Source organism: Schistocerca americana, chromosome 3 (assembly GCF_021461395.2).
Source record: "Schistocerca americana isolate TAMUIC-IGC-003095 chromosome 3, iqSchAmer2.1, whole genome shotgun sequence".
In the NCBI taxonomy this organism is placed as follows: domain Eukaryota; kingdom Metazoa; phylum Arthropoda; class Insecta; order Orthoptera; family Acrididae; genus Schistocerca; species Schistocerca americana.
The window spans coordinates 510486710-510502648 of NC_060121.1; positions in this window are offsets into that span (position 1 = coordinate 510486710).

A 15939-nucleotide genomic window follows, 5' to 3' on the forward strand; every position below is an offset into this window, starting at 1 on the left:
CTCATTATTTACATAGTGGCAACAGTCTCACCAGTAATAGGTGTACATATGTCTGGTATTTTGTATATTCTACAACTGCCGTTACAATAAAAGAAAAAAATGGGAAAAACTGCACTTACAGTGGACTCATGCCTTGACAAATTACAGAATTTACATCACAGTGGTGTTTTAAATACATTTCCCTGCAATTTCCTCTAAATTGTGACAAGTCTGCAGGATTCCGCGTTTTAACAAATGACACATTTAAAGTACTATGACTGCCCTATGACTCGATATGGCCACAATCAAATACACACAAAAAGAAGGCGAATAGAAAAACGTTTACTCACCGCAATGTACTGCATCAGGCTACAAGTCCAGACAGGCGACGGTGGCTGCTGAAGCAGACGCGGTAACACAGTCACCAAACTCGTGAGGTGACAGCCAATTCTGACGCGAGTATGTAGGCATCCGTGAGGTGTGACCCTCAGGGATGCAGGATAATGAACCGTGCAGTGCGGTGGTGTGTGCATGACTGGTGCCCAGGGGCGCTAATGAGATAGCATTAGCCGGTTTACACGTTTACTGTTTGGCTGTGCAGCTTGTAAGGCGTCAGGCAAATCCAACACCTTCCATGAAAACCCCGACATGATAAGCAAATCCGGCAGTATGTCACATAGCTCCGATTAAATCCTGACATTAAATTAACCAAAGTAATACGATCAACGAGTGAGCAAATGGAATACCACAGACTAACACAAGAACGCCTAAATGCATGTCATACCTCCCCACCGTGAAACAGACGCAGTTCCGAGGGAAGAAACGAGAACAGATGCCGAGAGCAGAACCGTGTTAAGCTGGAAGGCCCTACGATAAGGGACGGACACCCACGTCTCCAGCCAACCACCAGGACCACCCCCCAGCCCATGTTAAAAGATAGAGCCCTCCAGAAGAACAGTATAGATCTTATAACACTAAAAGGGCCACACCAGCTGCAAGTTTTAGCGTGAGACTTTTTCGCGTCTCCGTTACGTTGCAAACGTTAAAAACATTGCCCCACCACGAAAAGTAACCGCCAGGACCACCCCCAGCCCATGTTAAAAGATAGAGCCCTCCAGAAGAACAGTATAGATCTTACGATAACGCTAAAAGGGCCACACTAGCTTCAAGTTTTAGCGTGAGACTTTTTCGCGTCTCTGTTACGTTGCAAACGTTAAAAACGTTGCCCCACCACGAAAAGTATAACGTTTCTCATTGGATAGACAGAATTTTTGTAGGCGGAGCTTAAGGTTAACATTGAGACCCTGATTGGTCAGATGGAAACACAGCCAGATAGTTTTTTTTTTAAACCAACTTCGGTAAATTGTAGTAAGGAGCCGCCGCCCCCTGATGAACACTGACAAGGTAATGAAAGCACGCGATGCCGCATTTTTGAGCGCATAAGGCTTCACTCAGAACTGCAGAAGTCTCATCTGTTACATCCCCTTTTTACGTAATACTAGTGTCGATCGTCAATTGATGCTCATGGTATTCACATTTGCTACATAAGTTAAAATCTGAAACGCGATGATTTTTCTATTATATACAGGGCTATTACAAATGATTGAAGCGATTTCATAAATTCACCGTAGCTCCATTCATTGACGTATGGTCACGACACACTACAGATACGTTGAAAAACTCATAAAGTTTTGTTCGGCTGAAGCAGCACTTCAGGTTTCTGCCGCCAGAGCGCTCGAGAGCGCAGTGAGACAAAATGGCGACAGGAGCCGAGAAAGCGTATGTCGTGCTTGAAATGCACTCACATCAGTCAGTCATAACAGTGCAACGACACTTCAGGACGAAGTTCAACAAAGATCCACCAACTGCTAACTCCATTCGGCGATGGTATGCGCAGTTTAAAGCTTCTGGATGCCTCTGTAAGGGGAAATCAACGGATCGGCCTGCAGTGAGCGAAGAAACGGTTGAACGCGTGCGGGCAAGTTTCACGCGTAGCCCGCGGAAGTCGTTGAATAAAGCAAGCAGGGAGCTAAACGTACCACAGCCGACGGTTTGGAAAATCTTACGGAAAAGGCTAAAGCAGAAGCCTTGCCGTTTACAATTGCTACAAGCCCTGACACCCGATGACAGCCGACGGTTTGGAAAATCTTACGGAAAAGGCTAAAGCAGAAGCCTTACCGTTTACAATTGCTACAAGCCCTGACACCCGAATTTTTGAATTTTCGGCGCGGTTGCAACAGCTCATGGAAGAGGATGCATTCAGTGCGAAACTCGTTTTCAGTGATGAAGCAACATTTTTTCTTAATGGTGAAGTGAACAGACACAATATGCGAATCTGGGCGGTAGAAAATCCTCACGCACTCGTACAGTAAATTCGCAATTCACCAAAAGTTATCGTGTTTTGTGCTTTGAATTTTCGGCGCGGTTGCAACAGCTCATGGAAGAGGATGCATTCAGTGCGAAACTCGTTTTCAGTGATGAAGCAACATTTTTTCTTAATGGTGAAGTGAACAGACACAATATGCGAATCTGGGCGGTAGAAAATCCTCACGCATTCGTGCAGTAAATTCGCAGTTCACCAAAAGTTAACGTGTTTTGTGCAATCTCACGGTTTAAAGTTTACGGCCCCTTTTTTTTCTGCGAAAAAAACGTCACAGGACACGTGTATCTGGACATGCTGGAAAATTGGCTCATGCCACAACTGGAGACCGACAGCGCCGACTTCATTTTTCAACAGGATGGTGCTCCACCGCACTTCCATCATGATGTTCGGCATTTCTTAAACAGTAGATTGGAAAACCGATTGATCGGCCGTGGTGGAGATCATGATCAGCAATTCATGTCATGGCCTCCACGCTCTCCCGACTTAACCCCATGCGATTTCTTTCTGTGGGGTTATGTGAAAGATTCAGTGTTTAAACCTCCTCTACCAAGAAACGTGCCAGAACTGCGAGCTCGCATCAACGATGCTTTCGAACTCATTGATGGGGGCATGCTGCGCCGAGTGTGGGAGGAACTCGATTATCGGCTTGATGTCTGCCGAATCACTAAAGGGGCACATATCGAACATTTGTGAATACCTAAAAAAACTTTTTGAGTTTTTGTATGTGTGTGCAAAGCATTGTGAAAATATCTCAAATAATAAAATTATTGTAGAGCTGTGAAATAGCTTCAATCATTTGTAATAACCCTGTAATTATTGAGAAGCCACATCAGCCATTGTAATTTACGACAAGTTAGATAAGTAATTAAAGATAATTGAGGGTCACTGTAGACCATTTTGATAGTTTTCTCTTTTGTGAAACTTAATTTAAACCTAGATTATAGATGTGATATGGCATAGGTCATCCTTCCTTTTATCAATAGTGCAATTTATAAACAATGTTTTGTGAGTAGAATAAAATTTCCAATGGTAAACTTAACTGCTTTATCGACGTTATTTTACCAGCTACCTAAAAATAGGAAAGCCTTGAACCCCTTCCACTAAATTTAGTTAGTATTGAGATTCTTTTACAGGGAGTCCAGTGGAGCTGACGCTGAAATCATTAAGTATTTGGTTATATCATCGCTAGTCTCACTGAACTCTTCTGAACTCCACATGTCATGTGAGGTCTGGCGTCTCCTTACCAGTAACAGGTCCCAGGTTCAAACTAGTCAATTCCCTAAAAAACACGCTCAGAGCGTCGTTGCGCGAAAGTGGTAGGGAGACACGACTTAGAACAAACAGACACCACGCAGAATGTTAGAAGCTGAATCATCTTCTCCGCGGCAGCAGCTGTGGCAGCAGGAATGTGGCAGGGGATTGGAAAGCACTAGTGCATTCACCTCAGCAATCTCATACAGTACCTCTCTGCGGCGCAGCACCACAAAGAATATTATGAGAAAAATAGGTTCTTGTTAAGGTTAACGACATTTTTTACCAATGCACAACCTAAAATAGCGCGAAGGAACACAAAACTGGGGTGAAGTAACGTAACAAACTATCAACTCTTAATGATGTTTCAGAACATAAACGTCATTTCCAAACAAACAAAAGATAAAAGATCGAGTGCACAAATCTTTCAATAAAACTACTCGCTGCATTTAAAAGTATGTATAAATCAAATAGTAAGCAACAGTAGATTTATGTTGGTAACATCCTCGCTTAGGGATACTCGCCATGCATACACCTGCATCTACAACTACATAGATACTCTGCAAATCACATTTAAGTGCCTGGCAGAGGGTTCATCGAACCAACTCCACAATTCTCTATTATTCCAAACTCGTATAGCGCGCGGAAAGATAGCACTCACGATGCTCCGGTGAGCGGCGTTTCTAAAGCTCTGAGATACACCCACGCACAGCAGCTAAGAGAGAGGAGGTCTGAGTTCGCTACACGACAGGAACCCCAGCTCCATGAGGGCTACACCTCCAAAGACATGAAGGCCATTTCTATGGTAACACAGCATGGTGACGCCAGTCTGCAACAATCATTCGCCAAATCAATGCTGGACGACGGAAGCTGTAATGCGTTGCAGTTCTTGTACTTGCCTTCGAAGCTCATAATAACATAATTTGTATTTTATTTAAGTTTGTTTTGTTGTTATCCCTCAATTGCGTGTCCTGTTAGTCGACCATTCTGGTAAGTTGTGTTTCTGTCTCTTCATTCGTACAGAGGATGTGTCTTTTATTATCTTTTGTTACTGTAATAGATTTTATATGCAATAATAATAGCATCTTGACTGCTCCTTTGTAAAACGCTTAATCTTTTTCATCACGATATCTATTTCAGGCATACGACTGTGAAACAGACTACTCTTTAACATGCACCGCCTCTTAAACCACTCTGCATTCAAGAGGAAATTAAAGCTTTGTATGTTGCAATCGGCGTAGCTTCGCTCTCGACATATCCGAGTAGCTCTTCTCCTGTGCAGCTGAGAAACAGTATCTGTGCCACTGTAAACTTTACACTATTTTCTCATCCTCTTCTATTTCTGTTTCCTTCCTTCCACTCAAACTGGAAATCCTACCTTACCATTCCTCTGTCTCTCTCTCTCTCTCTCTCTCTCTCTCTCCTTCTCTCTCTCTCTCTCTCTCTCTCTCTCTCTCTCTCTCCCTTCCTCCCTCCCTCCCTCTGACCAGCCAGCTACTCCACACTGGTATCATACATTTCTATTAGATATCATTACTCACGTACGACAAAAATGTAATTAGGAACTTGGTTAACTCAATGTTAAAAGACTGACATTGCTGAAATATCACATATTCATTACTATGTTTATTATTATTGCTGGGCTATCATTTTTATCTTCATGTACTGCTCCTGTTCTATGCCTAATGTAATGTTGACTTACTAAGGATATTTAGTTAAATGTGAGTGCCCGCAGGCCCTGATCTTGCCAGGTGAAACAAATGCATAAATAAATAAATAAATAATAACCAATTAAATAAATTGTGTTTCTGATCTTTATTTGTGTTGGAAGGTATAATTTATTGTCGGCCTTTGTGACTGGAATAGTTTGGTGTGTGGCGTGTTACAACGTATGGTACGAATTCACTTAAATTTGGTTCATTCAAGATCTGGTTTGGTGCAAGTCTTTCCTGTTGTCTGTGGAAGCACCACATCCTCAGTTTTCTTTTTCGTTGAACATGGAAGCTCAGAATAATGCCCACAACTGGATGTGATTAGCACTGATTGAAATAAATAACACATTGTGGATATATACTTAATGAGTCATAATTCTTCAAGCAAAAAGTGGAAATGGTGACCATTTTTTTTCATTTTCTGTACCATTAACGATGGATGAATGGATTGAGATTGTTGTGTTGGCCGAATGTGGTACCACCCGTCATGTGACTTACACATTTCGACATCCAGTGTCTCCTATTGCTATGAATCCAGTAGGGTGAACAGAGACAATGGGATGAACAGAAACGAAACTTCCAAAAATGTTCTCTGCTATCGTGTCGGACGCAAATGACAATATCATTCAAAGTTTTGTTTGTCTAGGTTGGCAGTGAACCAATGTAACAGGGAAATTATGAATTAGAAATTTGGCGACAAACGAGTTGCTGCCCACAATAGATGTGGTGTTGGATTTGTTTACTTGGAAGTTTATGTATAGGTATCAATCTAAATTGCGTCGTTTTAATTTTTAATTTCGATTAATTATCCAGAGGTTCAGGTACTTTAATTTGACTTCTGTTTCGATCAGTTCAAAACGTAGGGTTACGTTTTCGAGATTCGTGGGGTTGGTAGAAACAGTAACCGTCAGAGCTTCTTCAGGAGCAGACCAAGAGTTTGACGGAAATGAAGAACCACTTGGTGCTGTTCTCAGTCTAGGAGATTATGCTGTGATGAAAATTAATTATGTATTGCGGACTGTTCATGATGAAGAAAACTCCTTCAGCTGCATGATAAATATTTATTTATGATCTAAGTAGCTGGAGTTCAGGGATACATATTTATTTCATACCTTGGTTGGAGCGCTAACCAGTAGAAAACCCAACATTTTCTGACCAATTATAATAATAATAGAAAAATTAAGCATCCAAGAGTTCGGTAGTCAAGTTAAAATATGGCAGAACGCAGGAAACATCATTCTGATGACGGAAGCCAACAGCATAGGATCCTCGTGACGACGTGAGGCATGCAGCGATTGCCGAGACTTCTGTTTGGCAGAACTTATTTCGCCTGAAACATCGCGCAAAAGAGGCATTTGAAGATATCGCAAAACGACTACGCCTGCTGATAGATAGAATGCCGGCATCAAATTTGGATCAAAATCGTTTGTATCGTTCTAAAGTTAATGTTACCGACCAATTTGAAATATACGTTTTCCATAAAAACTCGTTTGAAGATGTGGGTTACATTTTCTTTAGTTAAGGTAAGCACACCTCTAGTCAGCGGTTCCTGGACGATACAGCAGTCCTTCCAGATCCAAAAGGAAGTCCTCCTCCATCTTCTTCGTGGTCACGGTAGTACTGCGGGCCTGTTCGGCAGCCTCTGTTACTCGCTGCTATGCTCACTCGATACGCTTTTCGTCCACTATTGTCCAGAAGTAACAGGCTTGTTCGATTTCAAGTACGAGCACTTTCATAATTTCCATAATGCTTGTTAGGCAGAATCTGAAATTCCATGCTGCGATCTTGCCCGCGCTGTCGACTGTTATTTTCCCGCCGTGAACGGTCTTTGAAGACACTTTTTCACAGATCGCCTTGTAACTCGATAACGCAAATTCTGGCGAAATTCGGATGAATACTACAAAAAAGTGGACATCACATGATATTTTGCGAACCATGGCTGAAGGGTATCAGACGGATGCCATATTCCTTGGCATCCGGAAAGCGTTTGACTCGGTGCCCATTGCAGACTCCTAACTAAGGTACGAGCATATGGGATTGGTTCCCAAGTATGTGAGTGGCTCAAAGACTTCTTAAGTAATAGAACCCAGTACGTTGTCCTCGATGGTGAGTGTTCATTGGAGGTGAGGGTATCATCTGGAGTGCCCCAGAGAAGCGTGGTAGGTCCGCTGTTGTTTTCTATCTACATAAATGATCTTTTGGATAGGGTGGATAGCAAAGTGCGGCTGTTTGCTCATGATGCTGCGGTGTACGGGAAGGTGTCGTCGTTGAGTGACTGTAGGAGGATACAAGATGACTTGGACAGGATTTGTGATTGGTGTAAAGAATGGCAGCTAACTCTAAATATAGATAAATGTAAATTAATGCAGATGAATAGGAAAAAGAATTCCGTAATGTTTGAATACTCCATTAGTAGTGTAGTGATTGACACAGTCACGTCGATTAAATATTTGGGCGTAACATTGTAGAGTGATATGAAGTGGGACAAACATGTAATGGCAGTTGTGGGGAAGGCGGGTAGTCGTCTTGGGTTCATTGGTAGAATTTTGGGAAGATGTGGTTCATCTGTAAAGGAGACCCCTTATAAAACACTAATACGACCTATTCTTGAGTACTGCTCGAGCGTTTGGGATCCCTATCAGGTCGGATTGAGGGAGGACATAGAAGCAATTCAGAGGCGGGCTGCTAGACTTGTTACTGGTAAGTTTGGTCATCACGCGAGTGTTACGGAAATGCTTCAGGAAATCGGATGGGAGTCTCTGGAGGAAAGGAGGCGTTCTTTTCGTGAATCGCTACTGGGGATATTTAGAGAACCAGCATTTGAGGCTTACTGCAGTACAATTTTACTGCCGCCAACTTATATTTCTCGGAAAGACCACAAAGATAAGATAAGAGAGATTACGGCTCGTACAGAGGCATATAGGCAGTCATTTTTCCCTCGTTCTGTTTGGGAGTGGAACAGGGAGAGAAGATGCTAATTGTAGTACGAGGTACCCTCCACCACGCACCGTATGGTGGATTGCGGAGTATGTATGTAGATGTAGATGTAGGTGTAGAACGTTTTAGGCAAGGAAAAAAACCGATTTGTTGAAATTTTCAAAGAGACTTCCTTAATACTTTTTAGGTGATGAACATATCCACAAAGTTTGATGCACATCGGGCTGGTGGTTCATACTGTAACACTTCCAATGTCGCATAGTGAATGTGAAAGACGCGCTATGACAACAACAACAACAACAACAACACGGCAACCAAAATCAAAACATAAACAATGATATCACAAAAACAACAGCAGTCCATCACTGTGAGTAGAGCAATACTCGTCTTTAGGTAACAAAGGCTTCATTGGGGATTGACGGAAAGCATCCTTCACTTCACCGAACTAGCTGAGTAAGCGGGAGTTGTTGTCCAGCCAGCGCCGTGTTGTCCGTCCTTCGTGGACGCTTCCGGCGCAGTAGGCGGGTGTCAAGGTCAGTTAGGAGCCGGCCAGCATGTGTGGAGGTGTCTGCGCCTGGCCGGGCCGGAAGCAGCAACAGATGCCGCGCGACAGCTGGGAGGCGCGCGGCAAGGCGCAAGGGTTGCTGCTGGTTGTTGACCACAGGTGCCGCTTCGGCTGCGCTCCCTCTCCCCCCCCCCCCCCCCACCATCCAGCACGTGCACTGAGCACGGCTCCTGCTGCCCCCTCAGGTGGTCGACCCTTCCTTCCTCCGTGCTTCTTTCTTCAAGGTGTCGACCCGGGCGCAGCTGCTCGGATGATCCCGTTTTTATGCTCGTCGGCCACTGTAGTCGGGGCGCCCTGCGGTGGCACCCGCTGTGCTTTACGTCGCAGCTTAGGAAACGGACTCTTTTATCGACTTCTGCGCTCACCAACTAGAAGAGAATTTTCCTTACATTGTGTCAGGTCGTCGCACATCAAATGACGGATTTCGAGTTGACGCCATCTGGGTAGTGAAGACAGCCAAGTTGTGTCTCTAATCAGTATATCGCGCCGGGTGGCGCAGTGGTTAAACCTAGGTTTCCAGAAGCAACTAAAGTGACGGCAGTCGGCCGCCACTCGAGTGGCGTTAGCGTGAATGTATATGGAAACATGCAGATTCCTGTCGCGTCACACGACAGCGATGCCACTAAAAATAAAAGTCGCTTTAACTCAATGACGCCCTTTCTTTCCATCACTACCTATTAACCTTATTTCATTGCCCCCTCGTGACTAAATTTCCGCACAGGGATGTACTCTGTTTTCCTTTTCTTTTCTTTTATTTAGTTTAAGGCAGAGCCCATTTTACCAGTTACAGTTATTGTACGCAATGATACACACAGGATATTGGTCTGATTTCATTACAAAATGTGAAACAAATTAAACACAAATTCCATTAATCAAAACAATAGTTAAACAAGATTAGGAATCAACAAAATACTTTATTCTAACTGTACCATTACAATAAAAGCACGAAATTTTTGTCGTAACGTTCAGTTATATGTGTACATACATACATAATGAAACATGAAAAAGCACTCCGCCTTCAGGCCACAAGTGGCCAATCGGGACCATCCGACCGTTGTATCATCCTCAGTGGAGGATGCGGATAGGAGGGGCTTGTGGTCAGCACACCGCTCTCCCGGTCATTGTGATGGTTTACTTTGACCGGAGGTGCTACTATTCGGTCGAGTAGCTCCTCAATTGGCATCACGAGGATGAGTGCACCACGAAAAATGGCAACAGCGCATGGCGACTATATGGTCACCCATCCAAGTGCCAACCACGCCCAACAGCGCTTAACTTCGGTGATCTCACGCGAACCGGTGTATCCACTGTAGCAAGGCCGTTGCTGTAATTAAACATGAGTGAGATACTGAAAATTTAAAGTTCCCTTTACGAATATAAATGAAGTGGCAAATACATTTGGCAACAGATGTGTTAATGGAACTAAGAGCTGCCTTAAGAGAAAAACAATCCTCCATTTTTTGGACATTGTACAGTGTAATTGGTGCAAAGTGCCAAATTTATGAACTGAAGTTATTATAAACAAACTGTCTGTAGTGCAACGTTTTAATTATTTATTCCTCAAACTTTTCCATGTTACAAATGAGAGTATCTTATCGTATATTAGAGGTGGTTTCATGACAAAGTTGGAATTGTTTGGTGCTGAAAGCAATTCAGACAGAAACACTTATGAAAGGTGCTAAGTGCCATCGAATTATTCTAGGTGGTTTGATCTTAGTCGCTCTCCACAGATCTGTATATAATATTCTTTATGCTCAGTCTTTTCCAGGTAAGGTATCATAGCCTTTTAATCTTTCTTCTTTTCATCTGTATTTGATCGGATTGAGGAAATAGATTGAAAGGTAGCATATTGAATGTTTCATGAATGTTTTCCTTTTTGAGCACGTTCACCTTACGGATCCCTTTCATGTCCGTGTACCATTCTCTTATTGCTACACGTGCTAAATCTATTGAATCACATGTGATGCTAACAGACTTTGAAATGTTCAGCTTTTTTCTAGAGAGTGTCTCGCCTGCTACACGTTGAATATTAAAAAATCGGAAGTATTCATGGACATTACTTTGAAAGGTCTAACAGCCTTTGCTTCCTCGACAATTTTGCATAGGTCGCTGGGTACAAATGCCTTAGTCACCGACTCCCTTCTTTCTATCAAGGCAAACTCACTAACAAGAAACCGTTGTTCTGTTCGTGTAAACAACCACCAGAAAAAGAAAAAGGAATACCATCATTCAATTCCTAAATTGTGCAACACAGTTGTCACTCCAGACAATAAGGTTCTTCTTCGTTGTTATCCCGATGTTTAACACTTTCAGAACGTATGACGCGATTTCATTTTCACCCCTACCAGCGATACTCTCATCCCACATGCACATGTAAGACTGAAAGATGTCACCTGCAGATACTTCCATGTTGTAACAAGATAACTGGCGGCGGTAAAATACCTTGGAATGCGTCAGTGTGGGCACAAACGTAACCTGCTGCGTATCAATAGAAGTGTAGCAAAATGAAACAAACACAACTGAATGGCACATTGCAGCATTCTTATGAAATCAGCGGGCAAATTAGCACCATAGCCACCTAGTGGTGGCAAATGTACCCACTTGCAATTCTCGGTGGAGATAGCACTTTTCATATGCAACCTCCTCTGTATCCTGCAACCTTTCAAACCACTTAACACATATTCACGAATTTGGCACTTAGCACCTTCTAGAGTTAAGTATCCAATTGTTCTTGGATGATGGTATTTATCACATTCTATAAATACACACTATGTGATCACAAGTATCCGGACACCTGGCTGAAAATGATTTACAAGATCGTGGCGCCCTCCATCGATAATGCTGGAGTTCAGTATGGTGTTGGCCCACGCTTACCTCTGATGACAGCTTCCACTCTCGCAGGCATACGTTCAATTAGGTGCTGGAAGGTTTCTTGGGGAATGGCAGCCCATTCTTCACGGAGTACTGCACTGAGAAGAGGTATCGATGTTCGGTCAGTGAGGCCTGGCACGAAGTTGGCGTTCCAAAACATTCCAAAGGTGCTCTACAGGATTCAGGTCAGGACTCTGTGCAGGCCTGTCCGTTAGAGTGATGATATTGTCGTGTAACCACTCCGCCACAGCCTGTGCATTATGAACAGGTGCTCGATCGTGTTGAAAGATGCAATCGCCATCCCCGAATTGCTCTTCGACAGTGGGAAGTAAGAGGGTGCTTAAAACATCAATGTAGGGCTGTGCTGTGATAGTGCCACGCAAAACAACAAGGGGTGCAAGCCCCCACCATGAAAAACACGACCACAACAAAATACCACCGCCTCCGAATTTTACTGTTGGCACTACACACACTGGCAGATGACGTTCACCGGGCATTCGCCTTTCCCACACCCTGCTATCGGATCGCCACATCGTGTACCGTGATTCGTCACTCCACACAACGTTTTTCCACTGTGCAATCGTCCAATGTTTTCGTTCCTTACACCAAGTGAGGCATCGTTTGACATTTACCGGCGTGGTGTGTGGCTTACGAGCAGCCGTTCGACCATGAAATCCAAGTTTTCTCACCTCCCGCCTAACTGTCATAGTACTTGCAGTGGATTCTGATGCAGTTTGGAATTCCTGTGTGATGATATATACAGGGTGTTACAAAAAGGTACGGCCAAACTTTCAGGAAACATTCCTCACACACAAATAAAGAAAAGATGTTATGTGGACATGTGTCCGGAAACGATTAATTTCCATGTTAGAGCTCATTTTAGTTTCGTCAGTATGTACTGTACTTCCTCGATTCACCGTCAGTTGGCCCAATTGAAGGAAGGTAATGTTGACTTCGGTGCTTGTGTTGACATGCGACTCATTGCTCTACATACTAGCATCAAGCACATCACTACGTAGCATCAACAGGTTAGTGTTCATCACGAACGTGGTTTTGCAGTCAGTGCAATGTTTACAAATGCGGAGTTGGCAGATGCCCATTTGATGTACGGATTAGCACGGGGCAATAGCCGTGGCGCGGTACGTTTGTATCGAGACAGATTTCCAGAACGAAGGTGACCCGACAGGAAGACGTTCGAAGCAATTTGTTGGCGTCTTAGGGAGCACGGAACATTCCAGCCTATGACTCGCGACTGGGGAAGACCTAGAACGACGAGGACACCTGCAATGGACGAGGCAATTCTTCGTGCAGTTGACGATAACCCTAACGTCAGCGTCAGAGAAGTTGCTGCTGTACAAGGTAACGTGACCACGTCACTGTATGGAGAGTGCTAGGGAGAACCAGTTGTTTCCGTACCATGTACAGCGTGTGCAGGCACTATCAGCAGCAGATTGGCCTCCACTTCTGCGAATGGTTCATCCAACAACGTGTCAATTCTCATTTCAGTGCAAATGTTCTCTTTCCGGATGAGGCTTCATTCCAACGTGATCAAATTGTAAATTTTCACAATCAACATGTGTGGGCTGACGAGTATCCGCACGCAATTGTGCAATCACGCCATCAACACAGATTTTCTGTGAACGTTTGGGCAGGCATTGTTGGTGATGTCTTGTTGGGCCCCTTGTTCTTCCACCTACGCTCAATGGAGCACGTTATCATGATTTCATACGGGATACTCTACCTGTGCTGCTAGAACATGTGCCTTTTTTTCAAGTACGACACAACATGTGGTTCATGCACGATGGAGCTCCTGCACATTTCAGTCGAAGCGTTCGTACGCTTCTCAACAACAGATTCGGTGACCGATGGACTGGTAGAGGCGGACCAATTCCATGGCCTCCACGCTCTCCTGACCTCAACCCTCTTGACTTTCATTTATGGGGTCATTTGAAAGCTCTTGTCTACGCAATCCCGGTACCAAATGTAGAGACTCTTCGTATTGTGGACCGCTGTGATACAATACGCCATTCTCCAGGGCTGCATCAGCGCATCAGGGATTCCATGCGACGGAGGGTGGATGCATGTATCCTCGCTAACGGAGGACATTTTGAACATTTCCTGTAACAAAGTCACGCTGGTACGTTCTGTTGCTGTGTGTTTCCATTCCATGATTAATGTGATTTGAAGAGAAGTAATAAAATGAGCTCTAACATGGAAAGTAAGCGTTTCCGGACACATGTCCACATAACATATTTTCTTTCTTTGTGTGTGAGGAATACTTCCTGAAAGTTTGAACGTACCTTTTTGTAACACCCTGTATAGATGTCTGCCTGTTACACATTACGACCCTCTTCAACTGCCAGCGGTCTCTGTCAGTCAACAGGCGAGGTCGGGCTGTACGTTTTTGTGCTGTACGTGTCCCTTCACGTTTCCACTTCACTATCACATCGGGAACAGTGGACCTACGGATGTTTAGGAGTTTGATAATCTTGCGTACAGACATTTGACACAAGTGATACCCAAACACCTGACCACGTTCGAATCCGTGAGTTCCGGGGAGCGCCTCATTCTGCTCTCTCACAATGTCTAATGACTACTGAGGTCGCTGATTTGGAGTGCCTGGCACTAGGTGGCAGCACAATGCACGTAACATAAAAAACGTATGTTTTTTGGGGGTGTCCGGATATTTTTGGTCATATACTGTAGGTTATGGAGGACATTCATCGTGGACTCCATTGGAACTGCGGTAGTATTCGACGGCACCGTGACAGCTGTGGACTAAGCGAGCATTATTAAGGAGCAACTGTAACCCCTACATCTACTTTTACATGGATACTCTGCAAATCACATATAAGTGCCTGGAATACGGTTCATCGAACCAGCTTCACAGTTCTCTATTATTCCTATCTCGTATAGCACGCGAGAAGAACGAACATTTGTATCTTTCCGTACGAGTTCTTATTTCCCTTATTTTATCGTGGTGAGCGTTTCTCCCTTTGTAGGTCGATATCAACAGAATATTTTCGCATTCGGAGGAGAAAGTTGGTGATTGTAATTTCGTGAGAAGATTCCGTGGCAATGAAATACGCCTTTCTTTTAATCATGTCCAGCCCAAATCCTGTATCATTTCAGTGACACTCTCTCCCATACTTCATGATAATACAAAACGTTCTGCCCCTCTTTGAACTTTTTCGATGTACTCCGTCAGTCCTATCCGGTAAGGATCCCACAACGCGCAGCTCTATTCTAAAAGAGGACGGACAAGCGAACTGTAGGCAGTCTCCTTAGTAGATCTGCTACATTTTCTAAGTGTCCTGCCAATAAAACGCAGTCTTTGGTTAGCCTTTCCCACAACATTTTCTATGTGTTCCTTTCAATTTAAGTTCTTCATAATTGCAATTCCTAGGTATTTAGTTGAATTTACTGCCTTTAGATTTGAATGATTTATCGTGTAACCGACGTTTAACGAATTCGTTTTAGAACTCTTGAGGATGACCTCAAACTTTTCGTTATTTATGGTCAACTGCCAATTTTCGCACTATTCAGATATCTTTTCCAAATCGTTTTGCAATTTGTTTTGTTCTTCTGATGACTTTATTAGCCGCTAAACGACAGCATCATCTGCAAACAACCTAAGACGACTGCTCAGATTGTCTTCTAAATCGTTTATGTAGATAAGGAACAGCAAAGATCTTATAACATTACTTTGCGGAATCCGAGAAATCACTTATATTTTACTCGATGACTTTTCGTCAAGTACTACGAACTGTAACCTCTCTGACAGGGAATCACAAATCCAATCACATAACTGAGACGATATTCCATAAGCACGCAATTTCACTACAAGCCGCTTGTGTGGTACAGTGTCAAAAGCCTTCCGGAAATCCAGAAATACGGAATCGATCTGAAATCCGTTGTCAATAGCATGATATCTGCCTCAAGAGCGGCCGGCCGCGGTGGCCGTGCGGTTCTAGGCGCTCCAGTCCGGAGCCGCGCTGCTGCTACGGTCGCAGGTTCGAATCCTGCCTCGAGCATGGATGTGTGTGATGTCTTTAGGTTAGTTAGGTTTAAGTAGTTCTAAGTTCTAGGGGACTGATGACCACAGCAGTTGAGTCCCATAGTGCTCAGAGCCATTTGAAACATTTGAGCCTCAGGAGCGATGGCAGTTTTCAGAAGGATAACTGTCCATGTCACAAGGCCAGAATCGTGCTGCAATTGTTTGAGGAGCATGATAGTGAACT